This window comes from Ochotona princeps, chromosome 11, assembly GCF_030435755.1.
Source record: "Ochotona princeps isolate mOchPri1 chromosome 11, mOchPri1.hap1, whole genome shotgun sequence".
Taxonomy (NCBI): Eukaryota; Metazoa; Chordata; class Mammalia; order Lagomorpha; family Ochotonidae; genus Ochotona; species Ochotona princeps.
Genome location: NC_080842.1, coordinates 17,006,800 through 17,022,680, shown reverse-complemented (window position 1 = coordinate 17,022,680; position 15,881 = coordinate 17,006,800). Strand labels below are relative to the sequence as shown.

At 37.9% G+C, this 15,881-nt stretch overlaps 1 protein-coding gene and 1 long non-coding RNA gene across 3 annotated transcripts in view; one reads left to right on the top strand and one right to left on the bottom strand.

Annotated features, from left to right (window-relative positions):
* The window catches only part of SGCZ (sarcoglycan zeta), a 1,025,749-nt gene that overhangs the window by 995,907 nt on the left and 13,961 nt on the right, over nucleotides 1–15,881 (top strand). The window lies entirely within an intron of this gene.
* On the bottom strand, nucleotides 33–1,360 carry LOC131481375 (uncharacterized). Its single transcript, XR_009246262.1, has 3 exons — nucleotides 1,310–1,360; nucleotides 990–1,098; nucleotides 33–114 (listed from the first exon to the last, which is right to left on the bottom strand). It is a non-coding gene; the product is annotated as an uncharacterized LOC131481375 (long non-coding RNA).

Below are 15,881 nucleotides of genomic sequence, written 5' to 3'. Positions count from 1 at the left end.
AGCTTGGAGCTCACTGAGAGCTTAGAGGTCACACAATGGAATTCATCGAAGCTGTGTGTGATTGGGGTTCACTGACACTGTCTGTTCACTGTAGGCAGTGAATTAGCTGGTAACCTTGGCAGAGAAGAGGTGAAGTTGTCATCAGGCCAGCCAACATCAACATCCCATCTAGCTAGAATATAGATGATGATCCACCACACCAACATTGGGTGTCACTCGGGACTCTTGCTCCCTGGACCCACCCAAGCCACACCTCTATCTCCGATGGAAACTACAGAATTCACCCAAACTGCTGGAGGTACATCTCCCACAATAAATACTTCAGAGGAGAGAGCAATAATTGATTCCTCAAATGCATAAAAAAGTCAACATAGAAAAACAAGAAATATGAACAAAGGCAACATAACCCTTTAAACAGAATACAATATTACATTGATATTAGGCTGTGATGATTAAGAGTTTGAAAAGATGCCTGAGAAGAAATTTATAAGAATGCTTGTAGCATTACTGAACAACACCAGAAGCAGTTGCAAGATAAAACTCGTGTATGACATAGATGAGAAATTCTACAAAGAGAGATAACTGAAGAAAAATAACAACGTTAGAAAAGAGGAGTTCAATATGACTAAGCCGTAGCAGATTTACTGAGGCGAGAGAAAGAAAGCTGAACTAGAGGAGAAGTGTTTTGAAGTGTGTCAGTAATACAAGAGAAAATAAAAACAAAGCAAGAAAAGTTGAAAAAGGTGCTTGGGGTTAAAAGTGGTATCACACAGAACCCAATATGTTTTTAGAAGTTCCTGAACATATAGGGGAAAGTAAGGCTTAGAAAACTTGCCCAGTGGGGCTGGTGTGGTGGTATAGCAAACTGTTGCACCAACATCGCATATGGGTGCCAGATGTACTGCAAGTGGAGCAACCAGGACAACTCTCTGGTTTTGGCCTGGGAAAGTAGCATAGGGTGGCTGCAATACTCGGGCTCCTGCACTCACCTAGACGAAGCTTCAGGCTCCCAGTTCTGGATCTGTCCATCTGTGGCTACTGAAGATATCTGGGGAGTGGACCAGAAGATGGAAGACTTTTCTCTGCCTCTCCTCCTTTCTGTAAAATAAGCCAATCAAATAAAAATAAATCTTATCTTTAAAAATTTAGTAACAGCATTAATCTCCCAATTTGTAGAAAAATTTGTGCATCCAAATGTTAAACACAGTATAGCATGATTAGAAAATATATTCACCATGACATACTATATCCAAATTTTCAAAAGTAAAACCAGTATTCTAAAATATGCAACTTGGAAAGGTCAGATTACCTATAAAGGAGCTCCAGTTATAATTGTGCAGATCGCTCTACGGAAACTTAGTAAGTCAAGAAAAAATGGAGCGATATGCTCCATGTCCTAAAAGAGAAACAACAAAATTATCACAATAACTTTACCCAATGAAGCTCTTCTTTATAAATGAAGATGAAATAAGGGACATCTCCAAACAATCAAAATATATAGCATTTGTCATCTAGCCTGTCTTAAAAATGTTACTTAAAGATTTATTACAAATAAAATCAGAAAAAAATGTAACCTTCATTAAAGAATGTGAAAGTTGAAATCAAAGAATATTCAAAACAAGGAATATTTATGAGAAAATGGCAGAACCAGATCATTCTCTTTTTTTATTATTGCAAAGTCAGATATACAGAGAGGAGGAGAGACAGAGGAAGATGTTCCGTCAGATGATTCACTCCCCAAATGACCACAACGGCCAGTACTGCACCGATCTGAAGCCAGAAGCCAGGAGCTCTTCCAGGTTTCAAGGCTTGGGCCATCTTCGACTGCTTTCCCAGGCCACAGACAGGATGAAAAGCAGGGCCGCCGGGATTAGAACTGGCGCCCATATGGGATCGCGGCACGTACAAGGCGAGGACTTCAGCCACTAGGCCACTGCACTGGACCCTGAACTGGGTCATTCTTAAGGCTATAGTAGAGGTATATTTAACCAATGTCAGAGCACCCGGGTATTTAATAGAAATGTTAAGATATCTAAAGGGAAACAGTCTATTATAGTAGCCATGGTCTTCAAGACAATATTTGCACCAATTAAAATACCAGTATACAAAAATCAACAAACAGAGCTAATCCACACTGTGAACCAAAATTATCTAATTGATATCTCTAGAAACTTCATCCTACAACTGTAAAATCACATTATTTTCATCTAGATATAAAACATTCTCTAGGGTAAACCATATATTAATACATAAAACAAATTTTAACCAATTCAAAACTCACCAAAAACCCACCAAAATTATATGATCCATCATTTCCAATAACAATGGGATAAAGGTGCAAATTAGAAATATAAATTTTGAAAACTGTACAAACACATCAATACTAAATAATATACTCCTGGATAACAATAGATAAAATTGTCACAGAAGAAATCAAAAGATGTAAAACAGTTCCTTGAAGTGAAAGAAAATGACAACACAGCATACACAAACTTACGGGATACCACAAAGGCAGTGTTAGGAAAGTTCCTAGCAATTAGTGCCTGCATCAAAATATTGGAAGCATAATCCCTAAGTGATTTTACAATGCATCTCTTGAAAGCAACAAACCTAACCCAAAATTAGTAAGAGAAAATAAATGTTAAAAAGAACAAAATGGAATAAAATGCTATATATTATTAAAAATATATTAATGTAGCTATTTTTTCCTTTTTTTGCAAACTGAATAAAACTGTTAAACCTTTGCACCAACCTAGAGAAGATTTTAAAATAACTCAAACTGGGGGGCCTGGCACAATAGCATAGTGATTAAAGTCCTCACCTTATACACACTGGGATCCCATATGGGCGCCGGTTCTAATCCCAGCAGCACTGCTTCCCATCCAGCTCCCTGTCTGTGGCCTGGGAAAGCAGTTGATGACAGTCCAAAGCCTTGGGACCCTGCACCAGCATGAGAGACCTGGAGGAAGCTCCTGGCTCCTGCCTTTGGATTGGTTCAGCTCCAGCCGTTGAGGCCACTTGGGGAGTGAATCATCAGACAGAAGATCTTCCTCTCTGTGTCTCCTCCTCTCTGTATATCTGCCTTTCCAATAAAAATAAATAAATCTTTAAAAAAAATTCAAGTTGGGCCCAGTGCAGTAGCTTCGTGACTAAAGTCCTTATCTTGCATGCACCAGGAACTCATACGGGTGCCAGTTTGTGTCCCAGCTGTTCCACCTCCCATCCAGCTCCTTCTTTATGGCCTGGGAAAGCTGTCAAGGATGGTCCAAAGCCTTGGGACCCTGCACCCACATGGGAGACCCAGAAGAGGCTCCTGGCTTTGGATTGGCTCATCTGCAGCCCTTATGACCACTTGGGGAGTGAGCCAGTGGACAGATATTCCTCTCTGTCTCTCCTCCGCTTTGTATACCTGATTTTCCAAAAAAACTTTTAAAAAAACTCAAACTAATTAAATCAGATATGAAACAGGAGATATTACAATGATATACACTATGAAAGACCTAGAAACATCAATTCCACTCACAACACCTATAAAAAGGAATTTTAATACTCATGAACAACTTAACCAAGGATGTGAAATATCTCCACAATGAAATTGTAGATTGTAATTCTGGAAACTGTCTTGACATGATTTCCCAACTGGAAAATAGGCTCCTGCTCATTCACTGTCCAGGATGAACAATCAGTGTATCCAGCAGGTTCTGTGCCCATTTAGGCTTTCACAATCACAGATGGCATAGCAAGTATCAGCATTAAAATCTGCCTGTTTGTGCTAGTCTCATAACATATGCAAAGTACTGGTCACATTAGCACCAAAGACCCTGTAGGCCATCACCACATACAGCTGTAACTACATGCAAGACACCAGGATGTATACTGTTGCCAATGGGGTAAAAAAATTCTGTTAACATAAAGTGATACTTTTATGTAACAAGATTTCTTTTTATATTGTCAATAAGTGTCCCATTCATTAAAACACTTGCCTGGGAAGGGGTATTATGAAACATTTACAAAATAGAAGACAACACAAAAAATGGAAAAAAAACTTTTTACATGTTTGGGGACTGTAAAACATCATCAAAATGTCCATACCATCCAAAGCAATTACAGACTACTGTGATCCCAACCAAAACACCAGAGACATTCCTCTCAATCCTAGAAAAAAAATAACCTAGAAACTTCATATGAAAATAGATGGCAAACATGCAAAGCAATATTAAGTAATGAAAACAGATTTCATATTATCTACACCATTTCAAGACTTAATAAAGGGCTGTTAGTCATGTGGACACACAGAGCAGCATAGGAACCCCATAAATTAATATAGCCATGTAAAACCAACTAACATTTCAAATGAACTAAAATCAATCCTTGGAGAAAAGAATTTCTCCATCACAAATCATGTCGGGATACTGATTCCATAGGCAGAACAGTAACAATACCTTATACTTTATACAAAAATCAACTCACAGGGATTTCAAGAAGGCAGATTAGGGAAAAAAACATGCTGATTTTGAGTAGAAAAGTTAGCAGAAACAATAGAGAAAATGGATGCCAGGGGATAACTGGACATAATTTTGCTATGGTAACTTGGGACAGAAAAGGGAGAGACACCATGAAGAAGCATGGACACTACAAACACATAGAAGTAATTTGGGGAATGGAGGAGAGTGCAGCCTGATAAAGCAGGTTTGGAGTAGACCACTGTAGCCAGACTCACTGGAGATTTAAGACAGAGTCTCATGGACCACACTGACTCCAGGTTCACACTATTGCCAGAGATAGGGGCAGACAGTCCCATATCATCCTGGAGAGGAACACGCTTCTTTCTTCCCATTTCCTCACAGAACCGCTCAGACTACAGGAAAGATGCCATTATTTTGAACGCTGCCTAGAAGAGCTGGGAGAGACTGCCCTCTTAACATCAACATAGGTTGCCACAAATGCAGTGCCTGCTTGTGTGTGCACAGGTGCCTGCGACTAAGTGGTTTTTATCAAAAGGACACATCTGCATTTCCCACTGATTTTGAGTCTGGGCTGGTAGATTGGCAGGGGACTGCATACTCAAAATTGTGAGGCATGCACACACTCACACTTCACTGTAGTTTTGGGGGCACAAACAGCCAAGGTAGAGCACTCGCAGGTACTACACTTGAGAAAGCCTCTGCTGTCTCCATGCAGTACGGGCTCACAGGCCTAAGTCAATCTCCAACACCTAGCTGCCCAATTTGGTTGCCACCTTGGACCCTCAGCCCACATTGGAACACTGACCAGAGTAGGCTAACCCCACCCAGCACAAACATCTAGATATTTCTAAAGGAGCAGTCACTCTACCAAGTCACAAGAGCCTATTTCAAAGACAAAGAGCATCAGAAGAGAAAGCCTAGTGCTTCCACAAATACATCAAGATAAATGCAGAGATACAACAAACCTAAATGAGGAAACCATTATTAGACGTTGACAGGAGCAGAACAACTCTTCAAGGTTAGAATATGAAGATGCAGAGATGGGCGAGATGCTTGAAAATATGTAGGAAAAATGAGCAAACATTGCTCAGAAGCACACAAATTACTGAGAAAAATGACTCTATACAGGATATGGATTACAACTTTTGCCAAGGGACTGAGATTTTGAAAATAAATCAGACACATTTTAGAAATTAAGATTCCTGCCCCGGGCTACGGAGACTGTAGTAATATTCAGGGAGCGAACCTCAGTGAGTTGCTAACACAGGGAAGTGCCCGTCCTTAGCAGGGGGGGAGGAGCAGGTAGATCTCAGGAACAAAACATGGGAAGAGTGTCTGAACCGAGGAATACCTGGCAGGCTTGGAGCTAGGCTATCAGGACAGAGGGGCATCGCCCAGGTCCTAGGTGCCCACAGGATCACAGAGTCACAGGAGTGGAGAAGAGGGAGGGGAGCACGCGCTCCCAGCAGCAGAGTAAGCACCAGGAAAAAAAAAAAGAAATTAAGATTGCGTATGTTAAATACAAAGCTCAATACCTGGCTTGGTGACACAGAAGAAAAAATATCCAAATCAGAAAAAAAAAAATCCTGGGAGGTATCTGTAAAACAAAAACAAATAATAGAAACACTAGAAATAATGTTCAAAATATATGTAAAAATATCAAGCAACCAAACATATGTAACCTAGGAGTTTCTGAAGGCATGGAAAGGGAGAATGGATTAGAAGTTCAGTTTAGTAGATTAATAGGAGAAAATTTCCCTAATGTGGAGGAAGTAAGAGTACACCCAGGTAGAATAAGTACAGGATTAGAAATTGTATTCACCACAAATATTCAATAATATAACAAAGCAAAGATTAAAAAATGTGCATTAGAGCAATGACAGGTTACCTTAAGAGGATTTCCCGTTAGGCTAACTGATCATTTTTCGTGAGAAACCCAACAGGCTATGGGGGAATAGAAAGACACAGATCAAGTCCTGAAAGAAAGAAGATGACAACCCATAATAATGCACTCAGCAAAGAGCTTGTTTATGCATGAAAAAGAAATATATTCCAAAGCAAGCAAACTTAAAGAATGACTCCACCCATCCATGCATTCTTAGAATGTTGCTTAAAGATATACTTCACGGGCCCAGCGTGAAGGCCTATCGGATAAAGTCCTCACCTTGAACGCGCCAGGATCCCATATGGGCCCTGGTTCTAATCCCGGCAGCTCCACTTCCCATCCAGCTCCCTACTTGTGGCCTGGGAAAGCAGTCGAGGACAGCTCAAAGCTTTGGGACCCTGCACCCACGTGGGAGACCTGGAGGAAGTTCCTGGCTCCCAGCTTCAGATCGGCACAGCACCGGCCACTGCGGTCACTTGGGGAGTGAATCATCGGAGGGAAGATCTTCCTCTCTGTTTCTCCTCCTCTCTGTATATCTGGCTTTGTAATAAAAATAAATAAATCTTAAAAAAAAAAGATGTACTTCACACAGAAACAGGGTCATGATAAGCACTGCAATTACAGGACATGAAGGTAGAAAATGTCCCAGTGAAAGTACAGAATGTAGCCAAAGCAAACAATGAGGACATTTATGTTGAAAGGTAAGACTACATTGTTTCCTTTCAGTAATAACCTCAAATACAAATGGTCTAAACTTTGAAACCAAAAGATTTGGACTATTTGCTGCCTGTAAGAAACACACCTGGACAAAAAAGATACAAATAGACTGAAAGTGAAAGGATGGAAGAAGATATTTCCTGCCAACTGAAATGAAAAATGCGTAGGCATAGCCATTCTGTTATCAAACAAAATAGAATCAAACACAAGATCTGTAAAGATGAGAAACGGCATTATATAATGACTAAAGCGTCAACTCAACAAGAAGATGAAAGTGTAGGAAATGTATACTTGCACAATGCCTGGGCATGTGCCAATGTAACATGATTATGAATGAGCTTAAGGAGAGACAGACACCAGCACATCTACAACCCTCTTTCATAAACTGACAGACCAATTAGACAGAAAAAAATCAAAGAAACAAAGCTAATCGATACTATGGACCAAATGGATCTAATTGCTATGTAAAGAATATTTTGTCTCACAGTTGCAGACTACATTCTTTTTATCAGCACATGCATCATACATTTTGATAGATCCTATACTAGGCCAAAATAGCAAGCCTCAAAAAATAATCCCATGTATCTTTTAAATCTATGTAATGAAGCAGGCAATCAATGACTTGAACTTTAACGTGCCAACACACAGACTGAACACACTACTGAAAGAGCAGTGGGTCATAAAAGAAATAAAAAGAAATAAAAATTGGAAATATAACACAGCATATAAAATGTATGTGTTATAACAAAAATGGTGTTAAGAAGAAAGTTCATAGCAATTGTTTCCTACATCATGAAATTAGAAAGGTACCAAATGAATGATAAAGCAATGTGTTCTAAGAACTTAAAAAAAAAAAAGCAGCAGCAAACCAAACCCTGTATCACTAGGAATAAATAACTAAATTCAAGAAATAAAATTGAACCAAAAAAAAACAGTAAATGGAAGAACTAATTGTTTAAATAAATAATCAGAATGGATACACCTTTGGCCCAAACAGCTAAGAAAAGGGAGAATGGCCCTTTTTGTGAACATTGTAGGCGCCCTGCCATGTGCATCTGTTCATCTGCACAAAATAAAGGACTGAATTTCCAGATGTCTGACAGAAAATCTGTGCAAGGAAGTGCAGGAAAAGAGCAGAAGGTCCATGGGAGCTCAGGAGCACTGCAGGCAGTCAGATGCACGGGTTAGGCAGTGTCCAGCATGAGCCACAGCCCAACACCACTTCAAGGAACAGTTACCACACAGTGAGTCTTGAAAGAGACTGGACACAGAGTGTGTGGTCACAGAACTGGAACCATTGCCTGGAGTCAACTCTCATGACCCAGTCCAGAGTGAACAGGCACCAGATTTAGGGAAAAATCCAGTTGGGTGACCTTGGGGATGGGATATACTTCTTTCTCCCACTTTCCCACAGAGTGGACCATTCCAGAAGTGAGAGGCCGCCATTTTGAGGGCACATAGTCGCAGGGCTGCACACCATTGTATATGCCTAATTGTACATAGATGCATGAGAATAGGAGATTCTGTCCATAGCAGAAATCTGTGACCTTCACTAACTGAGTTAGAGCAAGTAGCCTGACAGTGGTGGCATGTACACCAACCCCTCCACCAATATTCAAGTGATTTAACACAAGAAGTGTTATTAAAAACTGAAGAAATGCATTCCATAGACCACATAGTCTGTTGAATAGTTTATAGAACACTATAGCATAGACCACATGCCAGGCCAAACAGCAAGCCTCAAAAAATTGAAAACAATTGAATTCGTATCATGTATCTTTTCCCACCACCATGAACTAAAACTGGAAATCAGCAATTAAAAAAAACTGTAGGAAATATGTAAATACATGGAGACTGAACTACATGCTACTGAGTGAATAGTGGTTATGGAAGAAATCAAAAAGTTTGTGGAAATGAATGAAAGACAGCACAAATATCAAAACATTTGGCATATAGCAAAAATAGTATTAAGAGGGAAGTAGATAGCAATTAGTACCTATGTCAACAAATTAGAAAGGCATCAAATCACTAATACATCTCAAAGATCCAGAAAAATAAAAACAAATCAAATACAAAGCTAATGAAATTATAACCAGAGAATATGCAAAACTGGAACCATGAGTTCAATGAATTATGCAGTTAGTTTTGGAAAACAAATAAAATCAATAGACTAAGTCAACTAATCAAAGAACAGGGAGAAGACAGACATCAATACCAAGAGGTGAAAAGGGAAATACAAGCACAGACACTACAGATACAAAAAATTATCAGAAATTACAAAATCTGTCTGCCACAAATTAGAAAATCTAGAAAAAAATGGATAGGTTTCTAAACTTTTACCATCTCCAAAGAAATGATTCATGAAGACACAGAAAACCTAGAGACCAGTCACCAAGATGGAGATTGAATCAATGCTAAAGACATTTCCAACATATAGAGCATAAGACTGAATGGCTATGCAGCCTCTAAGTTCTACGAACATTTGCAGAAACATCAGTCACCTGGATCAAGTGGGATTTAACTTTGGTATGCAGAGGTGGCTCAATCTATGCAAATCAATAAAAGTGATACACCATACTAACAACCTGATGATTAAATCCCCTTTTTATCTCAATAGTCAGAAAAAGCATGTGATACAACATCCTGTCATGTTAAAAACTTAAATCAATTGACAGAATGAATTATCAGGATCTATAAAGAGCTAATGCAATTTCACTGCAACAAAATATAGAGCCCAGTTAAGCAATGGGCAAAAGATATGAACAGGCATTTCTCAAAGAATTAAATTCAAATGGGCAATAGCCATATCAAAAAGTGATCAGGGCCTGATTCAGTAGCCTAGTGGATAAAGTCCTCACCTTGCACGCACCAGGATCAAATATGGATGCCGGTTCTAATCCAGGCAGCTCTGTTTCCCATACTGCTCCCTGCTTGTGCCCTGGGAAAGCAGTCAAGGACGGCCCATGTGGATGACACCCTGCACCGGTGTGGGAGACCCAGAGGAGGCTCGAGGCTCCTGGCTCCTGCCTTCAGATCAGCTCAGCTCCAGCCATTGCAGCCACGTTGGGAGTCAATCAATGGATGAAAGATCTTCCTCTCTGTCTCTTCTCCTCTCTGTAAATCTGACTTTGCAGTAAAAATAAATAAATCTTTTCTGAAAAAAAAAATGCTCAGACTCATTAGTCATCAGAGAAATGCACATAAAAACCATAGTAAGTTTTCACCTCACTCCAGTTAGAATGGCTATCATGTAAAAATCAAAGAACAAATATGCTTGTGGATGTGCAGAGAAAAAGTACTATAAATCCACTACTGGTGGCAATGGCAACTTGTGTAAATGGAGACTTCTCCAAGATCTGGAAATAATTCTGCCACACAAATGATTCTATAGCTCAGAATTTGTAATTCAGTCAGTCACAATGACTTCAAAAAATACCTTAGATTTAACCAAAGATGTAAGGGATCAGCAATGAGAATTATAAATAAAACAAAGAACTACAAGAGGACACCAAAAATCTGAAAGAAAATTTCCATGTTTGTAGACTGACAAAATTAATATCATCAAAATATTCAAACTGCTGAAAGCAATTTATAGATTATCTGTGATCCCAATCAAAGTATCTTTGACTTTCTTCTGGTATCTAGAAAAAATAATGCTAACATTCATTTGGAAACACAAGACACCCTGAATAGCTAAAGCAATTGTAAAAAACAGAAAATAAAACAAAAGATATCACAATACCAGACTTCAAGTCATACTACAGGGCAGTTGTAATAACAAATCAAAAGTATTGAAATGACAGAAAAATTATGTGCAAATCAATGGGACAGAAAATTTGTGAAATTATTCCACATCTCTTCAGCCAATTGATTTTTTGACAAGCAAACTGAAATGAACCCAAGGAGAAAGGACAGCCTCTTCAACAAACAGTGCTGGGAAGATCATATGCAGATTTATGAATACAAGAATCCTGACTTACAAACATCAATTCAAAATGGATCAACCATTTGACCCTACAACCTGATGCCATCAAATTACTCTGAAAAAAAACGGGTTAGGAAAAGACTTCTTGGACAAGACCTCAGAAACACAGGCAACTACAGCAAAACTGATCAAATGGGATAACATTAAGGTAAGAAGCTTCTGCACAGCAAAAGGAAACATTAAACAGATCCCACTGGTAACATGAGAGAAAGTATTTGCAGATTATGCAACTGAGAAAGGAATAATATCCAGATTCCATAAAAAGTTCAAGAAAATTTTTAAAAAATCTATTTAATAAATTGGCAAACTAAATGAACAGGCATTTTTAGAAAAATTTATAAATGGCAAACACATGAAAATGTGTGAATTGTTAAGTAGCCATTGAAAGAATGCTAACAAAAACCAGTGAGGTTTCACATTATCCCATTTAGTGTGACTATCACCCAAATATCAGAAAATAACAAGCACTCTTGAGGATGTAAATGAACATAGACTCCAATGTCTTTTTTGTGTAATCTGTAAACTGGTGGACTATTATTGAAGACAGTATCGCAATTCTTCGGAACGCTAACATTCAATCTGCTATATGACCTAACCCTACTACCCCTGAAAATATACATAAAGCAAATGAAGTGAACACATGAAAATTTTACCTGTATCCTCATGGTTACGGAAGCTCAATTTATAATGGTATCATATGGAAGCACTTCAGATGTCCAACTCATAATTGTATAAAGAACTTCTGGCACATGTATGTGATGGAATACTACTCAGCCAGAGAATAATGAAATCCTGTGTTTCACAATCAAATAGAAGTAACTAAAGATCATTTTGCCAAAAAGGCCAGAATCAAATGTTCTGATTTTTTTCTAGGCTAACACAGAAAGTATGAAATATTTTAATGCATGTGAGTGTAAATGACATCTTGGCATTGAAGTTTTATGTGATAGTGTTTTTTCAATGTTTTTGTTTTTAATTTTGAATTTTATGGTACAATTCCATAGGGCCTGGAATTTTTATAACCTTTGCTATATTGCTACTTAATGGTACTCATTCTACTATTTACTTACATAATTCTTTATGCAGCTTTAAGCATTTTGATTTTGTGAAATTTAAAAATGTTGTCACAAAAATCAAGAAGAGGGAAGAATGCATCTGTAGGTTCTTACATTTTAATCTATGAATGTGAAATCTCTTTGTATTGGTTAAAAAAAAGGACGGACTGGTTTTGTGGAGTATTAAGTAAAGTTGTTGCCTACATTGTTGGCATCCATATGGACACTGATTTGAGTTCCAGTTGTTCTATTCCCAATCCAGCTGTCTGATAAAAATGTGCCTGGGAAAGCAGTGGGAGATGGCCCAAGTTCTTGCAACCCCTCTGACCATGTGGAAGATCAGGAAGAAGCTTCCATCTTCCGCCCAGCTCAGCTCCAGCCATTGTGGTCACTGAAGAAGTCTCCCTTCCCCTCTCTTTTGTCTTTCCTGCTCTCCTTGTAACTGCCTTTAAATTAGATTAATGCTTAAAAAATAGAAACTTTTATGAACAATTTAAATTTAAAAAAACAATTGCAATTCCAACAAACACTAAAAAGGACAGTCTTCTTCAATTGTTTTACTTTAGTTTTCTAAAAGAACTATCTTGCCAATAAAATAAAGTTGTATCTACATTCTCCATTAAATCTGTTCATATTGGCATGAGAAATTGTGACTAAAAAGTTACTCCTAATTTTCCCATTTTTATTGAAAATTAACTTAATGTGTTTATAAATAGATAAATCTAGATTATTTTTGCTGAGTGTAAAAAAAATAGAACTTTTTTCTTTGATATATAGCCAAATTACTATGCTTCATTTAATAAATTCATTTTCTACAATGAATTACTACACTTAGTGGTTATTCATTTCTCATATTAATGTGATTTATTTGAATCCAGTTATGTTTCATTGACCATACATTTAGTTAATATTCCAGTAACATTTGTTTTGATTAAAACAAGTTTATACCAAGCACTCATTTAAAATTTCCTCTTTATGAAACATTTCACATATACTTTTCTCATATATACATACATATATATATTTAAATTTTACTTCTTTTTATTACTATCATTTTATGATACAGTTCCATAGGCCCTGGGGTTTTCCCTTATCCCCTTTCCTATTCCCTTCCTACTCACTGAGTTCCCCTATATCATTACTATAGTATAGTTCTTCAAAAATAGTCACACGTCCATCATTGCGTGCATGGATGATGGCAAAGATTCTAGCATTCTATTTTCAAGATATAGTAAACAGTTTGATTGCGAGTCCATCTTTGACCTGCAAGTACAGATTCATACTGTATTGCATCCTCATATCTGGATATGATAGTCTTCATTACATAGTTACTATACATCCCCTTAAATGAAAAGTCACAATACAAAATCAACAACAGGAAGAGAAATCATAACACGAAATTCTTCAGTGACTCATAGATCATACAGTAGCATAATTTTCTTCAAGAAAGTCTTCTCTTTTTCATTTCTTAGCGACACATTAATCATTCATTAGCTTATTATTTTACTTCATGGTGTTGCTAATTGTTTTTTCTTCCTGTAGTTGATTTTGTTTTGTGGCTTTTAAGTGGATGTATAGTAACTGTGTAATGAAGCCCATCATATCTAGCAGCATGTTATTTAACTTCATGGCATTGTGAATTTCTATTTTTCTTCCTGTTGTTGATTTTGTATTGTGACTTAAAATATATTTTTAAAACTACATTTATTATTTGTTTGAAAGGCGAAATTGGCAGTACTCTGGAGGGAGCTGAGGTAGGGAAAGAGAATTATGTCTGGGCCTTAAATATGTAATTGAGCCATGCCTGCCATTCCATTACAGATAATAAACAGAGCCCCACAGGCCCCCACGCCTAGGCCAGTGCTCACAGACTGAGCCTCCAGACCATCACTGGCCAGGTGATCAAGGATCTGTCTCCTGAAGCTCTGCCAACACAGTCAGTGCATAGTAAGGCTTGCCGCACTGTGGACAACAGGAAAATAATCACAAGACTGTTGATCGTCATGCCAGGCCCATACAAGTAACCCCAACACCATTCAGAAACGGAAGGGCTCTGTCATTGGCCAGGTTCTCACATATGTGGTATCTTGACTTGCCCAACCACGAGCAGAGATCTGCATCCCACTAATTGTTGGGTAAGCGTGGTGACACACCAAGACTGTAGATTTCCTGCATCTGTTAAGACTTGAGTGCAATCTCCAAAAGCATCAGCCTTGGCCATCAAGGGACCATCCCTGCCATGCCTCCAGAAGGAGCATAGCCCAACACTGCTGGGCTATTAAACAGAGATAAAAGCATAGGATTTGAATTCAAAATTCCTTGCTGGGCTAGTGAAACCCAACATTGTGGACATCTGTCCTTCTGCCTGAATTATTCCTCAGATATGAAATATTCAGACTTTCTTCAGTGATAGATGGAAACCTACTCCCCAACTTAGTAACACTTTGGTGAGGGAATTCAAAAAATGCATAGAATACCAACTAAAAGATGAGCTTATTTTGGTGCAAAATATCTTGAAATGCATGCATTCCTCATACTACATAGTTTCTATGAACATATTCAAGACAATGTATTTGCAAGGATTTTAATTTTGGGGGGGATATGAGGGTGTCTGTAACTGGTTTCAACAGCCTTGATTCAGGATTATAGCACGGCAGCAAGCAGCCATTAGTGACAAAGGTCTTGTTCCCGTTCTAAGGCTGTAGTGGTCTCAGTATGTTATGAGCTCTCAGTGTGACCCAATGTGATGGCATGTGACAGTCTACTTGTTCTCTCCTCAACACCAGGCAGCACAACACAGTGACAGTAGTTATCTTTGAAGTAAAAGGATATAGGTAACAAGTTCTTACATAGGACCTGGATCCTGTCCCACTTCTGTGAGGTTCAGAATTGCACAGAATTTCACAGGCCTGGACCCAGCTTGGTTAGTCTGGCCAAGGCAACCAGGTAACCCCAGCCTCAGGGCAAAGGCTTACAGAGAGCATACAATAGCCAGTCGCTTATACAGCAACAACTCTTCATTTCTTGAAAGGCACAAAGGGAATTATGAATGCTGGGTTAACTACCTAACTCTTCAATGAGCACATAACATTATATGCTAATAAACATGAAGATCTTTCATAGATTTAGAAGCCCATATATTGGACAAAATAGGATGCCAGGACCAACCATTTCACAACAGTTACGTCTAAACTTGCAGAGAATTCTCAGTTTTTTAGAATTCAACTAGCTTCAAGAAAACATGGAAAAATTATTCAATAATCTGAGAAATTTTACATAGATGAGAGTAATTAAAAGGAAGATTAAATATTGAAGATGAAAAATGAACTAAGAAATTTTAAATGGGAAAAAAGACATTAATACATGCAGCAGGACACTCCAAGCACTAGATGGGACCAGAGGGCTCAAAAACATTCTACATAATATGGGTTATTTTACACACTTTTAAGCATTTTTAATCATATGGATGACTTTTATTAATGATTGAAATTAGTAGTCCCTGGTGGTCTAGTGGCTAGGATTAATGATTGAAATCTTAAAATTTCAGATAAAATGGAAAAAATGGTCCTTTTATATACATTCCTCTCATTCTGGTTGTAAAACACTGATGCTAAATAATGTAACATTTACAGTAAAATAACTTGGCAACAGGAATTATATACTTTTATAAGTATCCCTCTATGCTGTTAGCATTTTATTGTATTTAAGTTGGTAAAACTAAATCTTATTATCAAAGCTTTCCCATTTTTAATAGCATAAATTTTTACAAATTT